Source organism: Nomascus leucogenys, chromosome 22a, assembly GCF_006542625.1.
Source record: "Nomascus leucogenys isolate Asia chromosome 22a, Asia_NLE_v1, whole genome shotgun sequence".
NCBI classification, from domain to species: domain Eukaryota; kingdom Metazoa; phylum Chordata; class Mammalia; order Primates; family Hylobatidae; genus Nomascus; species Nomascus leucogenys.
The window spans coordinates 50234594-50256000 of record NC_044402.1 but is presented as its reverse complement, the minus strand read 5'-3'; the positions used below and the strand labels follow the sequence as shown (position 1 = coordinate 50256000).

The 21407-nt window shown below is 41.1% G+C and overlaps 3 non-coding genes across 3 annotated transcripts; 2 read left to right on the top strand and 1 right to left on the bottom strand.

The window, feature by feature from the left end:
• Nucleotides 1–4745: 4745 nt before the first annotated feature.
• Nucleotides 4746–4818, bottom strand: TRNAF-GAA. Its single transcript has one exon. It is a non-coding gene; the product is annotated as a tRNA-Phe (tRNA).
• A 707-nt stretch (nucleotides 4819–5525) lies between these two features.
• TRNAF-GAA lies at nucleotides 5526–5599 on the top strand. The gene has a single exon. It is a non-coding gene; the product is annotated as a tRNA-Phe (tRNA).
• A 5127-nt stretch (nucleotides 5600–10726) lies between these two features.
• On the top strand, nucleotides 10727–10798 carry TRNAA-UGC. Its single transcript has one exon. It is a non-coding gene; the product is annotated as a tRNA-Ala (tRNA).
• Nucleotides 10799–21407: the final 10609 nt, after the last annotated feature.

Sequence of the window (21407 nt, the reverse complement as noted above, 5' to 3'; positions counted from 1 at the left end):
CTCTCGCTCCTTCCTTCTTTCTTCCTTCCTTTCTTTTCTTTCTTCCTTTATTTTCTTTCTATTTTTAATAGACGGGATCTTGTTTTGTTGACCAGATTGGAGTACAGTGGCTATTCACCAGGGCAATCGTAGAGCACTGGGGCTTCCAACTCTTGACCTCAAGCTGTTTTCCTGCCTCCTCTTCAGCCTCCTGAGTAGGTGTAGCTGGGAATATAGATGCAGGCCACCACGCCTGGCTCATGGTTTTTTTTTTTTTTTTTTTCTCATCCTTCTTTTAAAGTCGCTAAATAAAAGTCATACCTGGATGTCTGGAAATGTCAGTTAACATCAAACATGTTGCTGCCATGAAGTGCCAAACAATTCTTTTTTAGTACCTAAAAAAGTGTCCCTCCTCTGAGAAGAGGAACAAATAGTTCACAAATGTCTAAGACATTTTAACTGTAGTGAAACAGCAGCCATTTCCTCTGCTGTTTCCTGTCCGTCTAATCACATCTGCCTTTATTTTTTTTTCTTCTTTTTTTTTTTTTTTTTAAGATGGAGTCTCGCTCTGTCTCCCAGGCTGGAGTGCAGTGGCGCGATCTCGGCTCACTGCAAGCTCTGCCTCCTGGGTTCACGCCATTCTCCTGCCTCAGCCTCCCCGAGCAGCTGGGACCACAGGCGCCCGCCACCACGCCCGGCTAATTTTTTGCATTTCTAGCGGAGATGGGGTTTCACTTTGTTAGCCAGGATGGTCTCGATCTCCTGACCTCGTGATCCACCCGCCTCGGCCTCCCAAAGTGCTGGGACTACAGGCGTGAGCCACCGCGCCCGGCTATGCTTTTATTTTCAAGGCACTAATCAAAATTTCTGGCCTACTGACGGCCCTATTTAAAGGGTTTCCAGGGCTGTGATAGTTTCAAACCCTATATTTCCTGAAGACTAATAAAGAGGGAAGGAGTTCTGTTTGTCAACGTTGCTGTTTATTTTCCTGCTTCCCTTCCTTTCATTCTTTCTTTCTTTTTCTCCTCTCTGTCACTCTTTTTTTTTGCTGGTTTTCTTCAAAAAAGAACAACTTCACTATTTCTTTCCCTACCAGAAGAGCACCTCATTACTTCCTGACTCTGAGAAAGAAATTCTGTCTCTTTCAGATGTCCTTAGTTGATTGACTCACAAGCAAGGAGTGTGGCAAGGAAAATAGAATAAAACACCTTCTAAATTCTAATACAAATTGAGAAATTTGTATCTTTGTCTCTGCCTAGCAACATTTAAAATGAAATGGGACCATCTGAGAAGCATATATTGTTCAAATCTTGGGATAATTTCAAAACATCTTTTCCTCAATGACCAATCAACAACACTGGAATCCATATCATATATATGTATTATGTATTATATATATATATATATATCAGACAAAGATTATTTCTCTAAACTATTTGATAATGATTTTCAGACATTATATCTTTTTATTCTTAAATACTTCAATGTGTATTTCTTAAGAACAAGGTCAATTCCTTAATACAGCACAATTGTCAAGTTCAGTAAATTTAACCTTGATAAATGTGAATATAGTCTAACATAAAGTCTATTAAAAATTGTCTATTTGTACCAATAAAAACTTTTATAGAAATTTCTCTCCCAAGCTAGGATCCATTTCAGAATCACATATGAATCTAGTTGTCTTGAGTCTTTAGTGCCCTTTAATTTGGAACAGTTTCTTAATCTTCTTGTCTTTCACAACACCGACATGTTTTTGAAGAGTTTTTCCAGTGGTTTTGTGCAACGTTTCTTAATCTGTATTAGCCATGATAAGATTACATCGGGTTGTGGAAATTGGGAGAAATGTCACAGAAATCACGTTGTTACCCTCTCTCACACCAAGAGTCATGAGCTGACTGAAGTTAGCTTGATCACTTGATTTTAAGTTTGTAATTACTGCTTCTTCCCTGAAAAAATATCATTTTCCTCATTGTAATTAATAAGTAATCTACAGGGAAATACTCTGAGACTACGCAAATATCCTGATCCTCATTAAAATTTTACCTATACTTTAACATTGACTTACAAATTTTGCCTGCATCTATCATCATTCTGATGGTGTTGTTTAAATGGGGATTTTTAAATTTTATCCTCACGTTGTTTGTTTGTTTGTTTGTTTGAGACGGAGTTTCGCTCTGTTGCCCAGGCTGGGTGCAGTGGCGCAATCTCGGCTCACTGCAAGCTCCACCTCTCGGGTTCGCCATTCTCCCGCCTCAGCTTCCCGAGTAGCTGGGACTACAGGCACCCGCTACCATGCCCGGCTAATTTTTTGTATTTTTAGTGGAGACGGGGTTTCACCGTGTCAGGCAGGATGATGTCGATCTCCTGACCTCGTGATCTGCCCGCCTCGGCCTCCCAAAGTGCTGGGATTAAAGGTGTGAGCTACCGCGCCCGGCCCTCACTTTCACATTTATCATTTGGCAAACCACTGTAAGGAAAATCGTCCCGTCTTCCATATTTATTTGTTTAAGTTCCCAAGATTGATAATCAGTTATTGTCATCATTGATGCTCAAAGTGTGCCAGATTTGGCCAGTGAGATTCCCTTCAAGCTGGCTTCTGTGTCCTTTTAAATCACCCCCGTCATTTCTGAGCACTTACATTCTGGCACGGCAAGATATCTTAGGTTCATCTTGTAGTTTCCCTGGCACAGTCCTATTAGTTGACACTAATAGCTACTTTCTATTAGTATCTCTGGTTCCTTTAAGTAGAGAATCGTACTTGAATATCAAGATAGAGTTATCTTTGCTCATTGCTTCTGAGGTATCATTTCTTCTAGGCCCAGTTAGCACATAGATCTGTGGGGAAATTTTACAATTTCATATGTACAATTTCATACTGATGCCTCTAGTTCCCATCAGTATCAACAGGACTATTCTTTACCTTCCTTCTTCTCCCACAGTGAGAGTCTGGTTCCAACAACAGACACTCGATTTCCCAATCCTAAAATTCACACAAAATATCAGAATTGCTACAGCCCTCACTCTACAAAAAATAATCCTGATACATAGAGTTTAAGATTTGTTCGATGTTCTTCTTGATCTTACAATTAGAACAACAATCTGTGTAAACCGTTTTCTTAGATCAGTTCTTTCCTCTTCAGTGTGTTTACGTTATTCTTTTGAAATGCAGTTAATATGTGGAGCAAACAAACGGGAACTTTCTTTCTCATCTTTTGCATTTCAGACAAAAGCTAATAAAATTAGATGTTTCCTCCATCATGCTTAGTCTCAAAGCTGCCAGTAGATTCCGCTTCTAACTTTCCACAGTGGCATGCAGGAAATCGGGAAATCCCTGCAGCTCCCTCAGAAGCTCCAGTATCAGCATTTCCTGAACCGCAAATAAAAATGCGACCTTACGTGCATACCCAAAGAGCTCAACTGGTCTGTCCAGCAACGTAAAGAGCGGTGAGGCGCTCTTGAAGCCGTGACAGCCTGGGCGAAACGAACCAGGTCCCCTTCCTGGTCGAGCCTATCCCCCTAGGGACAAAAAGGAACCTCTCTTCTCTCATATCCAGAGGAAGCGACGGAGAGATGTGGCGATTAGACTCACTCTACCATCCAGTCCATCCAAGTACTAATAATCTTGAGGATGCTTTTCCTTGCCCTCTACCCCTCTCCCTTTTGTCCTTTTTTTCCTCCACTTCACGGCACCCCGCCTCTTCCCTCTCCCCGCAAGCTGACGCTCGGCTCCTCCCGTTTACTTTTTGCTTGTTTGTTTTTGTTTTTTGTTTGCTTGTTTGTTTTTGTTTTTTGTTTGCTTGTTTGTTTTTGTTGTTTGAGACGGAGTCTCGCTCTGTCGCCCAGGCTGCAGTGCAGTGGCGCGATCTCGGTTCACTGCAACCTCCACCTCCTGGGATCAAGCGATTCTCCTACCTCAGTCTCCCGATTAGCTGAGATTGCAGGAGCCCCGCACCACACCCGGCTAATTTTTGTATTTTTAGTAGGGACGGGATTTCACCATTTTCACCAGGATAGTCTCCAACTTCTGATCTCAAGTGATCCGTCCGCCTCGGCCTCCCAAAGTGCTGGGATTATAGGCGTGAGCCACTGCGCCCAGCTTTCAGAACGAACTTTTCACAATAGTGCAGCGCACTCCTAGACTCGTTTACGCACATTTTAAACACTGTGTTGTGATTCAGATGTAGATCTTTCCACATCACTTTCTCTTTTTTTTTCTTTTTTTCCTTCTGTATATGCTCAGCTTTAAATATTTTTGCCGCATAGGCTGAGGCTGCGCCCAGCTGGGGAGAGACGCGTGGAGGGATAAACCTAGAGTAGAGGAATGTTGTTTCCTGTCTGAGAAGGCTCAGACCTTACAAGGGGAGAAAAAAGTCTGTAAGAGAATCTAAAACTTTTTTTGAGGAAATAATCGAAAAATATATCCTAATTGACCCTCCCACCAAATTTTGGCTAAAAATAGAAAGCCTCGACTCTCAGAATAGGAGATTGAGTTTGAAAACTGTTAAGACATAGAAAAGGTTTTATTAAAATTCAGTTTGCAAGTCATCGTTGGCCTCAGCAATTTTCTCATTCCAGAGAGGGTTGTTTCTGAAATTCTGTAAACCTCTGAATTTGTTTCTACGTCTAAGCAAAGAAGTCCAATGTTTTTCAACTTTTGACTTAACGTAAGAATTTCTTATATTGAGATATATACACTTCTGGGGTTGGCGTGCAAGTGTTGTATAAGGGCGTGATAATTAGGCAGAACTAAAATAAAAAAAAAAGCCTGCCGAAACCCGGGATCGAACCAGGGACCTTTAGATCTTCAGTCTAACGCTCTCCCAACTGAGCTATTTCGGCTACTGTGAGTACTTACTGCTAGCAATTTCTTCAAAATATAAAAATCTTCATTTGTAAAGTGAGTGTATTTCCTAAGGCCTAATTCTTTTTTGTTCAATATCAATACAAAAATTAGCCAGGGGTGGTGGCGCGCGCCTGTAATCCCAGCTACTCCGCGCCGCTGTTCTCCAGCCTGGACGACAGAGCGAGACTCCCTCTCCCTCAGTTGAAGTCGGAGGATCCATTGAGCCGGGGAGGCAGAGGTTGCCGCGAGCCGAGATTGCACCACTGCACTCCAGCCTAGGCAACAGAGCGGGACCCTGTCTCGAAAACAACAACAAAAAAGAGTTGTTATGCACCAATGTGCAGACCACAATTTTAAAAACTCTAAGGAAGAGATAGAATGTACTGGAGGACGTAAGAGATCCTTCTTTTCTTTCTTTTCTTGTCATTTATTTTATTTATTTATTTTTTTAGACAATCCCTCTATCGCCCAGGCTGGAGTGCAGTGGCGTGATCTCGGCTTACTGCAACCGCCACCTCCCGGGTTCAAGCAATTCTCCTGCCTCAGCCTCCCTAGTAGCTGGGATTACAGGCGCGCGCCACCATCCGTGGCTAATTTTTGTATTGATACTGAACAAAACAGAATTAGGAATTAGAAAATACACTCACTCTACAAATGACGGTTTTTATATTTTAAAGAAATAACTAAGGGTGTGCTCAGAGTAGCTGAAATAGCTCAATTGGGAGAGCGTTAGACTGAAGATCTTAAAGTTCCCTGGTTCAACCCCGGGTTTCAGCCAGCATCTTTTGAGTTCTGCCTAGTTATCACTCCCTTATACAGCACTTGTACGCCAATCCCCGAAGCGTACATAGCTCCAATTTTTGGGAGTTTTTGAAAGTCTGATAAAGGTAATGTACATGTTTGTATCACTCTCTCCTTTGTATATTCCACTGAAGTCTTCCATGAAGTGCTGTCATTACATAAATTATTTAAAGTTTTTGGACGGAGTCTCACTCTGTCGCCCAGGCTGGAGTGCAACGGCGCGATCTCGGCTCATTGTAACCTCCGCCTCCTGAGTTCAAGCTATTCTCATGTCTCAGCCTCCCTAGTAAGCTGAGATTACAGGACCCCCAGCCATGCCCGGCTAATTTTTGTATTTTTAGTAGAGACAGGGTTTCTCCATGTTGGTCAGGTTGGTCTCGACTTCCTGACCTCAGGTGATCCACCCGCCTCGGCCTCTCAAAGTGCTCGGATTTCAGGCGTGAGCCACTGGGCCCGTCCTTATTTATAGTCTTAAACTTAGGAAGTTATTAGTTTTAAAACCTAAGAAATTCCAATGTGCTATACGCTGTGGCATTTACAAGTAATTTTTGATTTGATATTATTTATATGTATTGGGCGAGGGATATTTTTAAATCACAAGAAATATGAAAAAAAGAAACATACAGTGAAGTAACTATTATACTGTATAAGCATATATATGGGGGTGTGGTGTATGCAAGAAACATTTTGAAATTAGAAAAACCCGGGTTTGTATCTTGAGTCAGCTCCATCATTAAACTGCTGTAAGAAGAACTTTTCTCTTTCTTTCTTTCTTTCTTTCTTTCTTTCTTTCTTTCTTTCTTTCAAGCAGGGTCTCACCCTGTCATCCGGGCTGGAGTGCAGTTATACAATCACAACTCACTACAGCCTCAACCTCCCTGGGCTGAAGTAACTCCACATGTCAGCGCCCTGAGTAGATGGGACTACAGGCAAGCACCACCATGCCTGGCTAAATTTTTTTTTTTTTTTTTGGTATTTTTTTTTGCAGACAGTGGGTTTCACCATGTTGCCCAGGCTGGTCTTGAAATCCTAGGTTTAAGCAATCCACCTGCCTAGGTAGGCCTCCCAAAGTGCTTGGATTACAGGCGGGAGCCATTGCACCAGGCCCAATTACAAGAACATTCTACATTTTCTTGCTGAGAAGACATTTCTTTAGCCTGGCAACCTTGTCTAGAATTTCCAAATCTTAAGCTGTTTCCATGTTTGTATCCAGGAAAAAAGAAATATATGTATTTCTATATGAATTATTCTATCAAACATTCATGAGGGGTTCTAGAATACTGAAAATGAAAGCAAATGGGCAGCAAAGTCAAGACTCAGGTGCATGTGCCCCATTTTCCCTTTTTCACTTCAACTCCCCTCTTGAAATTCTGTGTTGGGATAATAGGTCTTTTTTAGTCACTTTGATTTTTTTTCTTTCAAATTACTGCTTCAGTTTCAGTGTTGTTTTTCTCTAACTTCTGCATACCCTGTGAGGAGACAATAATCTACAGTACTCCACCATCAAAACTGCAGCAAGTTGCAAAAGGAAAATTAGTACCAAATGAGAAGTAACGTCAGGGTAGGGACATTGACTGTACAGAAACTGGGAATCAGATACTTTATCCTTTCACTGAGGCTTTCTCAACTCAGAAGCTTGTGTTTTATTCCATTAAGAAATATTTAACTAGACAAACAGTAACATTGAATGTTTTTGTGCCTACCACAGTAAAGATTCCTTTACATTCTGTTGAAATGGAAGGCCTAGGGCAATTCCAAGCATGATTTGTCTGCCATTCAGTGGCTTAAAAATGATGTTAATAATGATTTTGTAAAATGGGATGTTGTAAAGATCAAAGGAGATCATGCATAGAAATGCATTCTGTCAAGTCCACCCACGACATGAAACTTAATTCCTGGCAGATCATGCTCCATGTTCTCTGCCTCTGGGATTCTCCCAGAACAGCACCTAAATAGATAACATTGTCTCTAGACAATTCTGTCCAATCAAGAGATAATACAAGTCATAAATGACAGCCATTTTGTAGTGTTACCTGTTGCAGTAGTTGCATTAAAAAAATAAACTGTCAATGTTTATATTTTTATGTAATTTCAAATTTTATTTTAGATTGGGGGTACACGTGAAGGTTTGTTACATGGGTATACTACATGATGCTGGGTAAATTGCATGAGGTTTTGAGTGCAATTGATCCCATCACCCAGGTGGTAGGCATAGTACCCAAGAGGTAGCTTTTCAAACCTTTCTGCCCTCTCTCCCACCCCTCCCCATAGTCCCCAGTGTTTGTTGTTGCTATCTTTTATGTCCAGTTTCAATAATATATTTAAATCACTTTGTATATCCAAAAACTTATTTTAAGAAGCTATCAATTATAAAATTATTAGTGAGATATTTTATATTTAAAAACTAGTATTGCACATCTTTGAAATCTGGTGTATATATACATATATATATATATATATATATATTTTTTTTTTTTTTTTTTTTTTTTTTTTTTTTTTTGAGAAGGAGTCTCGCTCTGTCACCCAGGCTGGAGTGCAGTGGTGCAATCTCGGTTCACTGCAACATCCACCTCCCAGGTTCAAGCAGTTCTCCTGCCTCAGCCTCCTGAGTAGCTGGGATTTCAGGTGTGTGTCACCAAGCCAGGCCAATTTTTGTATTTTTAGCAGAGACGGGGTTTCACCATGTTGGTCAGATTGGTCTCAAACTCCTGACCTTGTGATCCACTCACCTCGGCCTCCCAAAGTACTGGGATTACAGATGTAAGCCACTGTGCCTGGCCAAATCTGATATATATTTTACACTTACAACACTCTTAACTTGGACTGGGAAATTTCAAGCATTCAATAGCCAATGTGGCTAATGGTAACCTTATTGGACAGTGCAGGTTTAAGCAGATACTTTATATATTTTTAGGTTTTCTGAATTGAGTATGTATCACATGAGGGTGTTCTGTCTTCAGAATTAAATGTTTAATTCCTCAGAGGAATTCTTTGTTAAATAAGCTCATCCTACAGTTTTTACAAAAAAATGTGTTTCAATCGTGTTGTTGGTAGATAGTCAGAAGAGAGCTACAGTTATTTGATTATTTAAAATTCTCTCCTTTTCAAGAGGCAAACAAAAAGGCAGACCTTCATATTATGATGAATTCCCAAGAATCCAGTAGACATCCAGCTTTCTCTGGGTGCAACATGACATAATGATGAAGGAGTGTTTCTGCAAACTGTCCTAATATTACTTCTACAGCATCGAAGAGCCAAAATAATATCCCTAGCATTTACATGCGCACACAGTCAGACAAACACACACACGCACACACCAATTTTGTGTGTAACACTTCTCTTGTCTCTTATTCGGTGAAACCTAGCATTCGGTGCTTTCTATTTTTATTCTAGAAATTCCATCAGCCAACCGAAAACACAAGTCTGCCATATAACCTGCTATTTTCTGCCAGTTCTACAAGGGATCAATGTTATTTTATGAATGTTGGCAAAGGCTCACATATGGGTAAATCAGAATGAGAAAGAGTTAACAGCCACTAGAAATTTAGTGTCAGGAAATGGATTTTCTTCTCATCTTCTTATGTAGTTTGAAGAACACAGTCCTAATCATGATAAATAACGATAAATACCAGGGTTCAAGAATTTTGAGGAGCAAACTTTTTAAAAATTTTTTTTACTTTATTATTTATTATTTTTATTTTATTTTATTTTATTTGAGAGAGTTTCACTCTTGTTGCCCAGGCTGGAGTGCAATGGCATCATCTTGCTCACTGCAACCTCTGCCTCCCGGCTTCAAGCGATTCTCCTGCCTCAGCCTCCGGAGTAGCTGGGATTACAGGTGTGCACCACCACGCCCAGCTAATTTTTGTATTTTTAGTATAGACAGGGTTTCACCATGCTGGGCAGCCTGGTCTCGAACTCTTGACCTCAGGTGATCCACCCGCCTTGGCCTCCCAAAGTACTGGGATTACAGGCGTGAGCCACCATACCCGGCTTATTATTATTATTATTTTTTAACAAATATCATGAATAGGTTTGTAATTCCCAAATCTAAAAGGACCGTTTTTAGTCTTTATCCACCCTCCATGCAATCAATATGTCTACTACTATTAATGCTCACAAATCCCAGGCCGGAGACAGTCAATTGCCTGAGTTCTCCGTGTAACATCCTCACAGTGTGCTCCACAGATGTACTGAATTTAGCATGAGCCAAGCTAACTTATCTTCTCCATCTTCCAATCTTTCTCTCATTCCTTAAAGAGTTGTTAAAAACTCCCCTTTTCTGCACCTCCTTCTGTTTGGCAATAGCCTGTTTGTTTTTCTAAACTACTTTCCCCTGTACCTCTTAAATCCTGTTTCTACTTATTTTTTATCTCACCCTCATAATTCAACTCTTCTCGTCATTCCCAGAGGTGTTGTTTCACTCACACCTTATAAATTTTTCTTTTCTTTTCTTTTTTGTTTTTGATACAGGGTCTCACTCCATCACCGAGGCTGGAGCGCAGTGGCATGATCATAGCTCCCTGAGCCTCCAGCTCCCGAGGTCAAGTGATTCTCCTGCCTCAGCCTCTGGATTAGCTATGAGTACAGGTGCAGGACAACACGCCAGCTAAAGACCCTTAAGATGAAATGCTGAGTGCATCGCTCTCAGGTTTTCTTCTGACTGTGACTTTCCTCAATCAAATCTAACCTTTAATATTCTGGCTGAGTAAACAACAAATATGAAGCATTTTAGGTAAGAAAAAGCTGAATTTCGATAGCTTTGTGTCATCTCTGAAAGAAATCGAAAGAATGAAAAACCACAATTTGATTCCTTGCCAAGCATAACAGAAGAAGGAGATCCTAACAACTCAACGTTTTAAAGCCACAGTGGAAACTTCTTGTGGCGGTTATCTGACACTTTTCTAATACTTTGCTTTCCATTTCAAGTCTTGTACAGTATACTAAAGAATCTGTATCCCCTCATTAGTACCGAGTATCTTCTACTCAGAGCAGCTGCAGACGCTCCATAATACTAACCACTACTACCAGCATGCTCACGGAGCCAGTCTCAGGAAATGAAAGTTACCTCCTGAAAATTATTATGAAACGGTCTTTCAGGAGGGGGGTGTAGCTCAGTGGTAGAGCATATGCTTTGCATGTATGAGGCCCCGGGTTCGATCCCCGGCACCTCCAAGTGGTGGTTTTGCTCTGGCAGTGCTCAAACGTAATTCTCAAGCAACATAGCCTTCTGTCTCCTCATCTTTTTCTATCCTATTTCTGCACGTATAGAGAGTAAAAACGTAACCCAATGGATGGCCTTCACTTATCTCCCATCTCTATACTGTAAGCCTCGACATCACCTAAGGCGATTGCGACGGCAGAAGGAAGAGGAGAAAGAAGAATGAGGTCCCATCAGTGTCTCTTGAAAGCAAACAAAAGCGTGCATATCAACAGGCGGCTCACTTCGGCTTCGGTTTTGTACTATGATTAAAGAGAAGGAAAAACTGAGAAGAAGAAGGGCAGAAAAGCGCCCCCGGGCATTTCGTTTTGGTCGTTGTTTTTGTTTTCTGAGCCAAATCCAGAGTCAAAGCATCTGTCCACTGATTTCTCTCCCTGTCGACCCGCCCAGAGAACACAGCCACAAGTGCGATCCAAAGCTGAGAAAATGTGGCTCTCCGGCCGCTTGAGATGAGAGTGGCAGGACGCTGGACAACCGAACGAAGACTGTTGGGGAATTAAGGTCTTCAACACGGAAGGAGCGAAATCAATACGAATCAACACATTCCCTACTGATATTCCATACGATTGATTCATTTTCCTGTATTTCCTCAGTCACTCCATTTTCCTCGTTAAAATAAAACATTGGGGTCCGGGCGCGGTGGCTCACTCCTGTAATCCCAGCACTTTGGAAGGCCGAGGTGGGGCGATCACCTGAGGTCGGGAGTTCGAGACCAGCCTGACTAATATGGAGAAACTCCCTCTCTACTAAAAATACAAAATTAGCCAGGCGTGGTGACGCCCGCCTGTAATCCCAGCTACTCAAGAGGCTGAGTCAAGAGAATCGTTTGAACCCGAGAGGCGGAGGTTGCAGTGAGCCGAGATCTCGTCATTGCACTCCAACCTGGGCAGCAAGAGAGAACCTCCGTCTCAAAATAAAATAAAATAAAATAAAACAAAACATAAAACATTGCCTGGAAACCTCTGTTAACAGCAAACGGAGGTCCCATATGAAAAAGTGAGAAAGCTTTTCTGCCACAATGGAAAATAGATGCAAAGTAAAGGTGAGTAAATTACAGGTGTGTTGGCACTTCTTCTGATTAAAAAAAAAAAAAAATTTTTTTTTCTTTCTCTGTCAATCCTATCACTTCTGCTTTGCATGACGAGGGAACTCCAGGAAATCCTATCTACTGATGACACCTTTTAGGGGTTTCCAATGCTGCATGTTTCAAAACTGCTCTCCTCTGTGTATATGTTTGCTGTTGAATCAAAAGTGGTTGAGAGGCAACAGAGTACGATATTTGTCATCAGTCCACCAGTCTAATACTCTATCAGCCTAGGCTGTCCTTACTTCTTGATTCTTTTGTTCAGTGAAAATATCCATAACCAGCATACAGGAGGGATATTGTCTAGTGAAACCTGCTTAGCTGAAGACTGACTCTGTGCCCCAGTGGCCAATCACATGTTTGTTATAAGATACATTTTTTTTATTATTGTACTTTAAGTTTTAAGGTACATGTGCACAACGTACAGGTTTGTTACATATGTATCCATGTGCCATGTTGGTGTGCTGCACCCATTAACTCGTCATTTAGCATTAGGTGTATCTCCTAATGCTATCCCTCCCCCCTCCCCCCAACCCACAACAGTCCCCAGAGTGTGATGTTCCCCTTCCTGTGTCCATGTGTTCTCATTGTTCAATTCCCACCTATGAGTGAGAACATGCAGTATTTGGTTTTTTGTCCTTGTGATAGTTTACTGAGAATGATGATTTCCAGTTTCATCCATGTCCCTACAAAGGACATGAACTCATCATTTTTTATGGCTGCATAGTATTCCATGGTGTATTTTTGAAGGAAGGTAATGCAGACATTTTCTTTTTGTTTCATACTTTTTTTCCCTTCTATCCACTGGTTCTCTCCAGGCACTTTAAGCAAATAGTGGCATGTTAGTCACAGTGGACACTGCACAGGAGAGTAAGGGGTGAGGGATCAGGGTGCTACAAGCGGAATGCCAAATTCCAGGCCCAACCTCAGATCTATTGAATCAGAATTGTGGAGGGAGGGGCCCAGCCACCTGTGTTTGAGTAAGCCCTCAAGTGACTCTGATACTAAAGTTTTTTTTGTTTTGTTTTTTTTTTTGTTTTTTTTTTTTTTTTTTTGAGATGGAGTCTCGCCCTGTCGCCCAGGCTGGAATGCAGTGGTGCAATCTCAGCTCACTGCAATCTCCGCCTCCTGGGTTCAAGCGATTCTCCTGCACCAGCCTCCCAAGTAGCTGGGATTACAGGCGCGCGCCACTATGCCCAGCTAATTTTTGTATTTTTAGTAGAGATGGGGTTTCACTATGTTGGTCAGGCTTGTCTCGAACTCTTGACCTCGTGATCCGCCCGCCTCGGCCTCCCAAAGTGCTGGGATTACAGGCATGAGCCACCGCGCCCAGCCGCTGATGCTAAAGTTTGAGAAGCTCTGTTCCAGAGGTTTAAGAAGGGGGTCCAGGGCCAGGCACCTGCTGAGGAGAAAGAGTTGTTCCCGGGGTTCCCTGCCTATTCTCAATAAAAAACTCAAACCACCTAGGAAAGCCAGTGAAGTTTGTATTTGCCTTACATCGGGGTGGGGGTGGATTTATTATCTCTTTGACACCGTCAATATTTTAGATGATTTTGGTGGTCACACACGAGAGACTCTGATTTTCCTGTAGAAGAACTCACCCGAGTTCTTGTCAGCCAGGAGACTCTTTTGAGCCAATTTTCTTTATTTCTTTCCTTTCTTATCATTCTACCCTCCCTTCTCTTTCTCTCTTTTTCCTTTCTTTCTTTTCTTTTCTTTCTTTCTTTTCTTTTTCTTTCTTTTTTCTATCTTTCTCCTTTCCTTTTCTCTCATTTCTTTTTTTGCTTTTCTTTTCTTTTCTTTTTTTTGAGACAGGATCTCACTCTATCGCCCAGGCTGGAGTGCAGTGGCATGATCTTGGCTCACTGCAATCTCTGCCTCCTGGGTTCAAGTGATTCTCCTGACTCAGTCTCCTGAGTAGCTGGGATTTCAGGTGCGCATCACCATGCCCAGCTAATTTTAAGTAGAGGTGGGGTTTCACCATGTTGACCAGGCTGGTCTTGAATTCCTGACCTCAGGTGATCTGCCCTCCTAGGCCTTCCAAAGTGCTGGGAATGCAGGTATGAGCCACTGCACCTGGCCACCAATTCTGTCATTTCTTTGTCACATAAAAAGTAAAAACATGACCTAATTCATTGCCTTTAGTGCTCTCTTATTTCTATTTCTATTTGGTCAGCCTCTGTACCAGCCAAAGCAACTGACACAGCAGGAGAGGAAAGGAGGAAAAAAGAACCAGCTTTACAAGATCTCTGGATCATGTTTCACTGTCAACTGTAAAATTATTTGTCTAGCCCTAGATTGGAAATATTATCTTCCATATTTTTTCCTCAAAGTTTTATAGTTTTGCATTTTATATTCATATCTGCAATCCATTTTAAGTTCACTTTCGTGAAGGCATGAGACTTATTTTTCTTTCATGGAATTACTACTTAGGTAACTTTGTCAAAAACCAAATTAATTAATTAATTAATTAATTAATTCTTTGAGAATATTTGTGTGGGTTTATTTTTCGATTCTGTATTAACCATGTGCCTATCTCCTTGCCAATACTATACAGTCTTAATTACTGTAGTAATAATACAATAGTACAAGAATGCAACAATGTAATGAAATAGTCTTGAAATCAGGTAGACTATTTGTTCCTCCTAGATTTTAAATAATTATTCTAATTCCTTTGACTTTGTGGGAGAAACCTGGTGGCAGGCAGTTGGATCATGGGGGTGGCTTCCCCCATGCTGTTCTGGTGATAGTGAGTGAGTTCTCATGAGATCTGATGGTTTCATAAGTGTTTGTCAAGTTCCTCTTTTGCTCATACTTCTTTCTTCTGCTGTCATGGAAAGAAGGTCCTTGCTTCCCATTTCCCTTCTGCCATGATTGTAAGTTTCCTGAAGCCTCCTCAGCTATGTAACTCAATTAAACCTATTTCCTTTATCAATTACCCAGACACAGTGGCTCACGCCGGTAATCCCAGCACTTTGGGAGGCTGAGGCGGGTGGATCATGAGTTCAGGAGTTCCAGACCAGCCTGACCAATACGGTGAAACCCCGTCTGTACTAAAAACACAAAAATTAGCCGGGCGTGGTGGCCTGCGCCTGTAGTCTCAGCCACTCGGGAGAATGAGGCAGAAGAATTGCTTGAACCCAGGAGGCAGAGGTTGAAATGAGCCGAGAGGACTCCACTGCACTCCAGCCTGGGCGACAGAGCAAGACTCCATCTTAAAATAAAAAAAAATTACCCAGTCACAGGTAGTGTCTTCAAAGCAGTGTGAAAACGGACTAATACACATTCTGTCTTTTACCATGATGTACAGTGTTAGCTGTTCTCTATTCCTATTTTTCTGAGACTTTTTGTCATGAGTAGCTATTGAAGTTTGACAAATGCTTTTTCTACTGTGATATGATCATGTGATTTTATTTTTTTAGCCTGTTAATATGGTGGATTGCAGTGACTGTTTCTAAATTTACCTAGTCTTACGTCTCTGGAATAAACCCCACTTGGTCATGGTGTATAATGCTTCTTCTATATTGCTGAATTCTATTTGATAATATTTTGGTATTTATGCACCAATACTCATTGTTTTGTACTGTATTTACCTGGTTTTGGCATCAGGTAAATAAATGGAAAGTTTTCTGTCCTCTTCTGTTTTTTAAGAATAGATTGTGTAGACCTTGTTTTAATTCTTTAAGCACTTTTTTTTTTTTTTTTGAGATGGAGTCGCGCTCTGCTAGGCTGGAGTGTCACTGCAAGCTCCGCCTCCCGGGTTCACGCCATTCTCTTGCCTCAGCATCCCGAGTAGTTGGGACTACAGGCTTCCTGCCACCACGCCCGGCTAATTTTTTGGATTTTTAGTAGAGATGGGGTTTCACCGTGTTAGCCAGGATGGTCTCGATATTCTGACCTCATGATTCGTCCGCCTCGGCCTCCCAAAGTGCTGGGATTAGAGGCATGAGACACCGCGCCTGGCTTCCTTAAGCACTTCTTAGAATTCTTCAGTGAAATTTTCTTGGGTTCGAAGATTCCTGATTTTTTTTTTTTAAACGAAGTCATGCTCTTGTCCTCCAGGCTGGAGTGCAATGGTGCGATCTCGGCTCACTGCAACCTCTGCCTCCCGGGTTCAAACGATTCTCCTGCCTCAGCCTCCCAAGCAGCTGGGATTACAGGCGCCTGCCACCACATCCGGCTAATTTTTGTATTTTTAGTAGAGATGGGGTTTCAGCATGTTAGCCAGGCTGGTCTCGAACTTCTGACCTCAGGTGATCCTCCCGCCTCGGCCTCCCAAAGTGCTGGGATTACAGCCGTGAGCCACCGCGCCCGGCCAGATTCCTGATTTTTTTTTTTTTTCTTTTTTTTGAGACGGAGTCTGGCTGTCACCCAGGCTGGAGTGCAGTGGTGCAATCTTGACTCACTGCAAGCTCCGCCTCCCGGGTTCACGCCATTCTCCTGCCTCAGCCTCTCCGAGTAGCTGGGACTACAGGCGCCCGCCACCTCGCCAGGCTAATTTTTTTGGTATTTTTAGTAGAGACGGGGTTTCACCGTGGTCTTGATCTCCTGACCTCGTGATCCGCCCGCCTCGGCCTCCCAAAGTGCTGGGATTACAAGCGTGAGCCACCGCTCCCGGCCTGATTTTTTTTTTTAATTATGTTACAAATTTAATTCCCTTAATAGTTACAGGGTTATAAAAAATGTATTGCATATTGAGTTAGCTGTGTTAATTTGTGTTTTTCAAGGAATTAGTCTATCTCATCTAAATTGTCAAGTTTGTGTGTAAAGAGTTATTCATAGTGAGGCAGAAATTTAAAAATAAATATACATTCATTCACTCCAAGAAAAGTAACAGGAAAGGGTTAAAAAGAAAAGAAACAAGTTTTCCTCTGCCTAGCAGCTCACTTCAAGGACAGTTATAATACTTTCCGAAAAGCCAAGGCTAAAGGAATGGGTTCCAGACACACCCTTCCCCCACCCCACCCAAGAACAAGGTTGAAGGGAAAAAAAAGAAAGACAAATTCCTATACCGTTACTCCTTTCCCTGGCTTCTTAAGCATAACTGTTTTACAAATGTCTGTATTTAGCCAGTTCTTATTTTTCTTCTGATGCAGCTGCAAGGCCACAAGTTAAGCACTGTATGATTAACTACCTTTGTTTTGCTTATAAAAACTCCTGCTCTGTGTGTTGTGAGCGTTGTCTGTGTTCAATGCTCAGCATTTTTTGTTTGTTTGTTTTGTTTTGAGACAGAGTCTCGCTCTGTCAGCCAGGCTGGAGTGCAGTGGCACGATCTTGGCTCACTGTCACCTCCGCCTCCTGGGCTCAAGCAATTCTGCCTCAGCCTCCCGAGTAGCTGGGATTACAAGCGTGGGCCACCACTCCCGGCTAATTTTTGTATTTTTAGTAGACACGGCGTTTCACCATGTTGGCCAGGCTGGTCTCGAACTCCTGACCTCAGGTAATCTGCCCCCTTGGCCTCCCAAAGTGCTGGGATTACAGGCGTGAGCCACCAGTCCCGGCCAGTGCTTAGCTTTTTGGATGTGAATCCACTCAGTGGGTGGGTACCTTAAAATAAATATCCTCCTGTTCTTTCATATCGGTCTCTCCATTCCTCAGTTTACTGCAACAATAGTATTCCCTTATCCTAATATTATTTTTATATATTAGGATATATCATACTACATATGATATATAAAATATTATATTAATAATATGTTATGTTAATATTATATAATAACATAATTATAAAATATATTTATTTATATTATTATTTAACAAGTTATATATTATTTACTTATATTATTAGGATATAATATATCCTTATATATTATTAGGATATACTATATATATTTTATATATATATATATATTCCGAATAATCTTGAGGATGCTTTTCCTCCTTCATTTTTTAACCCTAGCCTGCCTGTTCCCTTTCCCCACCAGCTGGTGCTCGGCTCCTCTCCACCTTCTCTCTCGTTTATTTCTAAATGAACTTTTCACAAAAGTGCAGGGCACTCCTAGTTTCGTTTATGCACATTTTAAGCACTATGTTGAGATTTATATGTAGCTGCTATTTTAATTTCCACATCACTTTCCATTTTTTTTTTCCTTCTCTACATGCTCGACTTGAAACATTTCTGCAGCACAGGCTGAGGCTGGGCCCAGTTGGGGAGAGATGCGAGGCCGGATAAACCTAGAGTAGAGGAATTTCTTTCCTGACTGGGAATGCTCCGACCTTACAAGGGGGAGAAAAAGGTCTGCGACGGAGTTTCGCTCTTGTTGCCCAGGCTGGAGTGAAATGGTGCTATCTCGGCCCATTGCACCCTCCACCTCCCGGTTCAAGCGATTCTCCTGCCTCAGCCTCCCAAGTAGCTGGGATTACAGGCACTCGCCACCACGCCCGGCTAATTGTTTTTTAAATGCTGGGATTACGGGGGGTGAGCCACCGCGCGCGGCTAAGTTTTTTGAAGGAAATCATCCAAAAACATATCCTTTTGATGTCAGCAGAGTCTACAGTGATATACTCTTTTTATTCCTGATATTGGTAATTTGTGTCATCTCTCTAAAATTTCTCAGTCTTACTAGAGGTTTTCTTTTATTGATCTTCTAAAGGAACTAGCTTTTTGTTTGTTTTTCTTTTTTTGTTTGTGTTCAGTTTCATTGAATTTTGCTCTTATTTGCTTTGGGTTTATTTTGCTTTTTTCCCCACCTGGGTTCTTCAAATAAAAGTTTAGATGACTGACTTGAGACTTTTTTTTTTTCTAATGTATGCAGTTAGTAGTATATATTTCTCTCTCAGTGTTTTTTTTAGGTTGTCTTGAAAATTTTGATATATTGTGCTTTCATTTTTATTCAGGTTAATTTATTTTTTGATATCTACCAAGGCTTTCTCTTTGTCCTGTGTACTATTTAGTAGCGTGTTGTTCATTTTCCAAGTGTTTGGATATTTTTCTGTTGTCTTTCTGTGATTGACTTTTTTTTTTTTTTTTTTTTTGAGACGGAGTCTTGCTCTGTCTCCTAGGCTGGAGTGCAGTGGCGCAATCTTGGCTCACTGCAAGCTCTGCCTCCCAGGTTCACGCCATTCTCCTGCCTCAGCCTCTCCGAGTAGCTGGGACTACAGGCGCCCGCCACCACGCCCGGCTAATTTTTTGTATTTTTTTAGTAGATACGGGGTTTCACTGTGGTCTCGATGGGCGGATCACGAGGTCAGGAGATTGACTTTTAGTTTGATTTCATTGTGGTCAGGGATCATACTGTATGAGTTAATTCTTTTAAATTTGAGGTTTGTTTTATGGCCCAGGATATGTTCTATCTTGACCTGTGTTCTGTGTGTTCTGCTTTTCTTGTGTGGAGTCTTCTTTAAATGTTGACTGACTTCTGTTAGCTGAAGATGATTTTGAGTTTTTCAATATCCTTGCTGATTTTCTGTTTAGTCGTTCTATTGATTATTATGAGAGAAGTGTTGAAGTCTCTAATGTAATTGTGGATTTGTCTATTTTTTTAAAATTCTTTTTTTCTTTACGTTATTTTCAACTCTGTTTGGTTTATACATATTTAGGATTGTTATGCCTTCTTGGTGGATTTTTAAATTTTTTCTTTGTTCTAAAGCTTATATTAGGCCAGACGTGGTAACTCACGCCTGTAATCCCAGCACCGTGGGATGCCGAGGTGGGTAGATCACCTGAGGTCAGGAGTTCGAGACCAGCCTGGCCAACATGGTGAAACCCCATCTCTACTAAAAATACAAAAATTAGCCAGCCGTGGTGGTACATGCCTGTAATTCCAAATACTTGGGAGGCTGAGGACAGAGAATAACGGGAACCCTGGAGGCAGAGGTTGCAGTGAGCAGAGATTGTGCCATTGCACTCCAGTCTGAGTGACAAGAGTGAAACTCCATCTCAAAAAAAAAAGATAAATAAATAAAGTTCATATTATATTAATATACTCACTTTTGCTTTCTTTTAATTAACATTTCAATGTTATATATTTTTATACTCTTAATTTCAACCTGTCTGTATAATTACATTTGAAATAAGTTTCTTGTAGACAGCATGTAGTTGGATTATATTTTCTAATCTACTCTGTTAATCTCTGTCTTTTAATTGGTACCTTTAGACCATTTACATTTGATGTAATTATTGATATGTTAGGGCTTAAATCTAGCAGTTTGTTTTCTATTTGTACCCTGTTACTGCCATTTTCTGGGGATATGTATGTATGTATTTATTTATTTATTAAAGCCTTCTTTGTGGACTACTTGTATACTTTTTAGAATTTCATTGTCATTTATCTGTAGCGTTTTTTTGTGTGTGTGGTTTTGTTTTTTTTGTTTTTTTTTTTTCTCCTGCCTCAGCCTCCCAAGTAGCTGGGATTACAGGCATGCGCCACCATACCCAGCTAATCTTTGTAGTTTTAGTAGAGACAGGGTTTCGCCATGTTGGCCAGGCTGGTCTCAAATTCCTGACCTCAGGTGATCCTCCTCAGCCTCCCAAAGTGCTGGCATTACAGGTGTGAGCCACCGTGCCCAGCCTATCTGTAGTGTTTTTAAATGATCTATTTATATAACTCTTTTAGTGATTTGTCTGAGTATTACATGATATTTATTTAATTTATCACGGTGTACTGGTATCATTATTTTATCAGTTAAAGTGACGTGTGTCATCTTTGCCTTCCTTTTTGTCACTTTGCCTCTCTCACTTGTAATATAATTGTCTTAAATTATTTCTTCTACATACATTTAGAACCACATCGGACCATGTTATACTTTTTTTTTTTTTTTGAGACAGTGTCTCACTCTGTTGCCCAGGCCTGAGTGTAGTGGCATGATCTTGGCTCGCTGCAACCTCTGTTTCCCTGGTTCAAGTGATTCTCCCGCCTCGGCCTCCTGAGTAGCTGGGACTACAGGTGTGTGCCACCACGCCCAGTTAATTTTTTGTATTTTTAGTAGAGAGGGGGTTTCACCATGTTAGTCAGGTTGGTCTTGATATCCTCACCTCATGATCTGCCCGCCTTGGCCTCCCAAAGTGAACAGAGGCCTGAGCCACCGTGCCCAGTCATGTTACACTTTTTGCTTCAAGTGTTAAACATAATTTAGAAAGCTCAAGAGGAAAAGGAAAATGTATTGTTTTTACCAATTTTTTTTTTTTTTTTTGCTTACCATGTTCTTTCTTCTTTCCTGATGTCAATTATTTCTTCTTGTATCATTTCTTTTCTGTCTGGAGAAATTTAACTATTTTTTAAAGGATAATTCTGCTAGCAGCTAATTATCTTAGTTTTCTTTGCTCTGAAAATGTCTTGATTTCTTCTTCAGTTCTAAAGGATATTTTCTCTGGATATAGAATTCAGAATTAACAATTCTTTTCTTTCGGTCTTTGAAAACCGTTGTGCCACTCTTTCTGACTTCTATGATTTCTGATAAGATACCCACTGTTACGCAAATTGGTTTTCTCTATAGGTAAGGTGTTTTGTCTCTTTTGTTGCTTTCAATATCTCTTTCTC